The following is a 6,879-nucleotide window of genomic DNA, read 5'->3' on the forward strand; positions in this document are numbered from 1 at the left end:
CCCCTCCATACCCTTACTATCTAGCTTATGCTCCCAATTACCCGCCAGCGAATAATACGTCGAGGGTAGTGGAGTCGTTCAAGAGGAACTTGCCACCTGTATTCTCTAAGGTGGGGAGTGATCCTTTGGAGCCGAACCAATGGATCCAAGAGCTAGAGAAAATATTTGAGGTGATTGAGTGCACTGAAGCACAGAAACTTATTTGTGCGGGGTTGCAATTCAAGAAGGAGGCCAACTCTTGGTGGCAAGCCTCCAAGCCCATTTTGTTGGCCGCACATCCGGAACCCACTTGGGAGCAGTTAAAGGAGTTGTTCTTGGACAATCATTACCCACGTAGCTTCAGGGGCCGTAAGGAGATGGAATTTATGGCCTTAACTCAAGGAAGTAAGACTATCCTTGAGTATCAGTAGCAGTTTGAGAGCTTGTTCCATTTTTCCCCTAGGCATATGCGGACAGTTGAAGAAAAGACTATAAGATTTCTGAAGGGCCTAAAGGCATCCATTGGGTCTGTACTTGAGGTCTTAGACTTGACAGACTATGGCCAGATTGTGCAGAAGGCCAAGACTATGGAAGATAAGCAGAAGAGAGAACAATCCCTCACACCTGGACTATGGAAGAGAACAAATCCATTTCCGGATATGGGCAACTCCTCCAAGGCATACCGTGGGTCATACAGTTCTAGGCCTACATAAAGGCAGCCCTATAGGCCATCTAGCTACCCTCCTCGACCAGCTAGTGGTTTAGGCTCTACATCTTTCCGCCCAAACACTAGTGCGGTACCTATAGTTCCAAGGCCACCCCGACCTTCATCTTCAACGGGTCAAGTGCAGAGGGGCCCCGCCCCAGTTTTGGCATCTCAGATCCATTGCTTTAACTGCCATTCCTATGGGCACTATGCTAAAGACTGTCGGGTCAGACCAGCCTTGCCCTCCAGTCAGCCCTCTGCGTACCGACCTCCCTTAACTCGGGGGAATCAACCGCAGGGAAGGATGTATGCCCTATCAGTTGAGGAAGCTGAGGCCAGAACAGAAGTGGTAGCAGGTACATTTTAAATTTAAGAATTTCCTTATGTTAAATATTCATGACCTGCTGAAATTATATGCATTGGTATACTAGGTGTCCTATCTATATCCAGCATACCAGCCTATGTTTTATTCGATTCAGGAGCTACACATTCATTCGTATCTAAGAGATTTGTTGAGAAACTTGGTATGCCACCCAAGACCCTAGATCATGGGATGATTGTTAGTATGCGTACTGGTAAAGTTACACAATTGAAGGAGGTGTATGGGCCGTGCCCAGTGGAAATTAGTGGGAAGAAATTGGATGCACAACTCATTAAGTTCAATATACAAAATTTTGATGTTATACTAGGCATGGATTGGTTTTCGGCCCATCGAGCGATTGTGATGTGTGCTGAAAAATTAATTAGGGTGATAGATGATGAAGGAAAAGAATGGGTATACCGAGCAGATAAAGTGAAACGGGCTAGAAAGGTCCTCGTCTCCGCCCTTCAAGCGGTAAAGTTGTTGGAGAGTGGATGTCAAGGCTACTTAGCATCGGTACTTGATGTTGATGCAAGGATTACACCTCTAGAAGAGGTAAAGGTGGTTAAAGAGTTTCTTGACATATTTCCAGATGATTTGATGCATTTACTGCCTGATAGAGAGTTGGAGTTTGCCATAGACTTGGTTCCTGGAGCAGCTCCAGTGTCTAAAGCCCCATACCGGATGGCACCAGCCGAACTGAAGGAGTTGCAGATGCAGTTGCAAGAATTGTTGGAGAAGGGTTTTATTCACCCAAGTGTTTTACCTTGGGGTGCCCCAGTATTGTTTGTCAAGAAGAAGGATGGCAGCTTGCGTATGTGCATTGATTACCGGGAATTGAATAAGCTAACCATTAAGAACCGGTACCCATTGCCACACATTGATGATTTATTTGACCAACTGCAGGGTGCCAAGGTATTTTCAAAGATAGACCTTCGATCAGGCTATTATCATCTCAAGATAAAGAGCGGCGACATACCTAAGACAACATTCAGGACTCGGTATGGTCACTATGAGTTCCTAGTGTTATCTTTTGGGTTAACCAATGCACCGGCAGCATTCATGGATTTAATAAATCGAGTATTTCACGATGTCCTCGATAAATGGGTAATTATTTTTATTGATGACATCTTGATCTACTCCAAGACAGAAGAGGAGCAGACTCAACATTTGAGAATGGTGTTACAAAGGTTGAGAGAACAACAATTGTTTGCCAAATACAGAAAATGTAAATTTTGGCTTAAGCAAGTTGGATTCCTGGGCACGTAGTGTCTAAGGCCGGAGTCGAGGTGGATCCTGATAAGGTGAAAGCAGTAGTAGAGTCGGAAAGCCCTAAAAATGTCACTGAAATTAGAAGCTTCTTGGGTTTGGCTAGATATTATCGGCGCTTCATTGAGATTTTTGCTCGGATCTCAGCACCAATGACTAAGTTGAAAAAAAAGGGTATGAAGTCTGACTGGGTAGAGGAATGCAAGACGAGTTTTCAGGAGTTGAAAAGAGGTTGGTGTCGGCCCCTGTGTTGACCATCCCTGAAGGCACAGGTGGAATGACAGTCTACACTGATGCTTCCAAAGTTGGGTTGGGTTGTGTTCTTATGCAACTCGGAAAGCTGATAGCATATGCTTCCCGACAACTAAAGGAGTATGAGAAGAACTACCCCACTCATGACTTGGAACTAGCCGCAGTCATTTTTGCCCTTAAGATTTGGCGACATTGCTTGTATGGGGAGAAGTGCGAGATATACAGTGATCACAAAAGCCTTAAGTACTTTTTCACCCAGAAGGATTTGAACATGAGGCAGAGGAGATGGCTTGAGCTCATGAAGGATTATGACTGTGACATTCAATATCATCCTGGCAGGGCTAATGTAGTGGCAGATGCGTTGAGTCGGAAGGCACAGACTGTGTCACTCTCATACTTAGCAGTCAGCCCACCACTTGTATAAGAGGCGACGCTAATGGATGAAGCTCTCTTATATGAAGGAGCAACCTTAGAGTTTGAACGTCAACCAGAAAACCTTAAATGGTTGACTGTATCCATGGTGGCTCTACAGGTGCATCCGACTATTAGGAAAGAGGTAATAATGAAACAACCTTTGGATCCTGAATTACAGCGGATCAAAGTTATCGTTCAAGATCAAACAATGAACGACCCAGATTTTGTTTTAGCCAGTGATGGGGCATTGATGTTTCGAGGCAGATTGTGTGTACCCGATGATTTGGATATACAAGACAAGATAGTGCGAGAAGCACATAGCTCCGAGTACTCACTCCACCCAGGAAGTACAAAGATATATAAAGACCTCAAACAAAATTACTGGTGGCCAAGCATGAAAGTCACAATAGCTCTATATGTAGCAACTTGTCTTACATGCCAGAAAGTAAAAGCTAAGAGGCATCGACCTTATGGTACTCTTCAGCCACTCCCAGTACCAGACTGGAAGTGGGATAGGATTACAATGGACTTCGTCACTGGACTACTATGTACACCTAAGGGGATGGATGCGATATGGGTGATCGTTGATCGGCTTACTAAGACTACTCATTTCATTCCCATCAAGACCAAGTTCTCTATGGCCAAATTAGCACAACTTTATATGGATAACATAGTGCACTTGCATGGAGTGCTAGTGAGCATTATATCAGACAGAGACCCAAGATTCACTTCCAGATTTTGGAAAAGCTTCCAGCATGCCTTAGGATCATAATTGAATTTGAGTACTGCTTTTCACCCACAGACTGATGGTCAGTCGGAGCAAACCATACAAATATTAGAGCTCAAGGCATGTGCAATGGAAATGTGTGGTAGTTGGGAAGAATATATACCCCTTATGGAGTTTGCCTATAACAACAGTTACCAAGCTACAATTGGGATGGTTCCGTATGAGACATTATATGGTAGGAGGTGTATAACTCCTTTGTATTGGGATGAGGTAGGCGAACGCCGAATGTTAGGACCTGAAATGATACAGATGACTTGTGACAAGGTCAATGTTATTCAAGAACGGATTAAAGCAGCTCAGTCTTATCAAAAGAGCTATGCAGACAACCGCAGAAAAGACATTGAATTTCATCCAGGAGAAAAGGTGTTTCTCAAGATCTCTCCTACTAAGGGGTTGCAAAGATTTCACAGAAGGGGGAAGTTGAGCCCAAGATACATTGGCCCATTTGAGATATTAGCCTGGGTTGGCTCAGTAGCCTACATGCTTGCTCTGCCATCTTCACTCGGGGATGTTCATAACGTATTTCATGTATCCATGCTGAAGCGATACGTTCATGATCCATCTCATGTATTACCCGTGGAACCAGAATATCTAGAAGCTGATATGACCTATACAGAGCAGCCAGCTGAAATTTTGGACCGAAAGGTGAAAACCCTTCGCAACCGCTCCATTTCCTACGTAAAGGTGCGATGGGCAAATCATTCACTTGAAGAAGCATCTTGGGAGAAAGAGGATGAAATCCAAGCCAAGTACCCTCATCTTTTTGAACAACCAGGTATGCCAATTTTGAGGACGAAATTTTCAGAAAGGGGGGGGGGGTAAATGTAATACCCTACTTCTTAAACCCGGTCTGATTACACGGTTGACCCGGTTTAACCATACAGGACCCGAACCGGAGAGGGTTAAGGCGGGTTCCTTATGGACTATGATGGCAAGGGTGACTTTGAACACCGGCTGGCCAGACAAGTCCTAGTCAGTGCCAGAGGAGATGGGTGTACCCAAGCCGTGTACATTCACATATCATAAGGCCATGTATGGATAAAGCAGGTATGTAGCCGTATCTTAAAGCACATACGTATATTATATCTTATGCCGAGAGCGAGATTCGTACCGAGAGTCAAATTCCATCAAAATCCCACTTGGTGGCCAATTTTCAGCCCTTAGGTGAGCGGTCACAGGTGGGCGCATCCGCCCACCTGAGTGACCCACCCATGTGTCACTAATGATTTTAAGAAAGTATAAATAGCAGGATTTGTGTTTTTTTCAATATCTCATTTATTACACTGAATGGTTGGTGGGAAGATTTAAGAGGAGTGAGAAACGAAGAGAGAAAAGAGAACGAAGAAGAAAGGGGAAGGAAGAGGAAGAAGAAATGGTTTTCAGCGGTGCCAAGGTTTGATCTTCCCATTCCGACGTCGGAAGAGTGATCTCCAACACGAGATCTACATTTAGAGGTGAGCAAAGGCTAGGTTCCTTAAACTTTCACCATACCCAAGTAAAACCCTTGATTTGGGTAGTGTTTCTTGAGGTTTTGTAAATCCTCCTTGAGATGATGAATCTAAGGTTTAATAGATGGTTTATGTATTGAGTTTGAAGGATATGAGCATTGGTGATTTGAAGTGATTTTGGGGTTTTTGAACGAGTTCTTGAGCAGAGAAGGTAAGATGGATTCCAGTCCTTAAATCTAACCTAGATCTAGGTTAGGACCATTTTATGAGACTTTGAATATGTGGAGAATGGGTTTGGAAAAGCCCCATTTGATTCCCCAAAGGTTGGGGAAGGTTTTAGGGAAAAATGGTGTTTTTCTGCGAGGACTGGTGGGCCAAGACCGATGGGCCAAATGGCCCACCTGAGGGCACCCGCTTGAGAGGGCAGGCCCTCGGGGCCAACCGGAGGGCCCAACCGGTGGGCCGATTGATGGGCCAACCTGCCCGTCGATGGGCCCTACCGGTGGGCTGACCGATGGGCAGGTTTGCCGTCGGTCATGACCGGTGGGTCAGGACCGATGGGTTGACCTACCTGCCGGTCATGATTAGTGGGTCATGACAGGTGGGCTGTCCGACCCACCCGAGAGGCTCCCAACGTGATTTTTACGTCCGAATGGACCCAAAACGGACGTACGACCTTCTTTTAGGATTCTAAACATGATTTTGTCATCAAATCTTGTTAGTTTTGACCCCAAAGTGGTGAAATACTAACCCCAGTCACTTATGATAGGTTGACCAAAACTTACGCTTCTCGCACCGGATCTCACCAGTACCAAACGTGAATCTTTGTACACTACAGGTAAGTGGGGAGAGGATGTTTGACCTTGTTTCAAGGCTTGTTTGGCATTCATTTAATTGTATCTAGACTAGCCATGTCATCATACAAATGCTATGTAGCTTAGTCATCCTCATATTTTTATGCCATGCGTGTTGTGTTTATTTTCTCAATGTCAAATGGTGATGTGCTTATGTGATGAATGTTGACATCATTGTGCATAATGCATTAATAGACTAGATACCGTAGTTGGCTTAGAAACGAGTGCATTGGTGGCTCGTGGAATGGGACGCGGAGGTACTATGCAATCGTACTATGTCATATAGGAGCATGCGGTGTAGGATTATCATCTTCCCGTGCTACGACCCTTCCCAACAGGGGTTGAGGTGTTGGGTTACCATTTGGGGGGAAGCAGTGGTCGCGGTTGTGGGGTCACTGTGGCGGTTAGACATATCCCTGGCTGGTCATTAGGACAGTCGGCAACCCCGGTGGTATATTCAAGAAGGCGAATCGTACTGCTTTTAAATTGCTGTAGTCAGCACCTTTATTTTCTGTCATTTACTTTTATGTTGAGAGCTGGTGGTCGGCATGTTTTACTTTTCCGAGTACTCACGGTGGGCCTTCTTCGACAGCCCTATGGGCATATCGTGGGATGGAGTTCGCGGCTCGTACCTGGGGTATACGCGCACTGTGGTTGTAGTAGCACTAAACCAAAGACTTAGTAATGTTGTTTAAGTGGAAGTGATTAAAAATGAATTGCATAGCATATTGTGCATATGGTTGTGTTTTTTTGTGTGGACCGCTGTGTGGTCCTTCTTTTCACTTACTGAGCTAGTGAGCTCATCCCAC

Source organism: Macadamia integrifolia, chromosome 9 (assembly GCF_013358625.1).
Source record: "Macadamia integrifolia cultivar HAES 741 chromosome 9, SCU_Mint_v3, whole genome shotgun sequence".
NCBI lineage: Eukaryota > Viridiplantae > Streptophyta > Magnoliopsida > Proteales > Proteaceae > Macadamia > Macadamia integrifolia.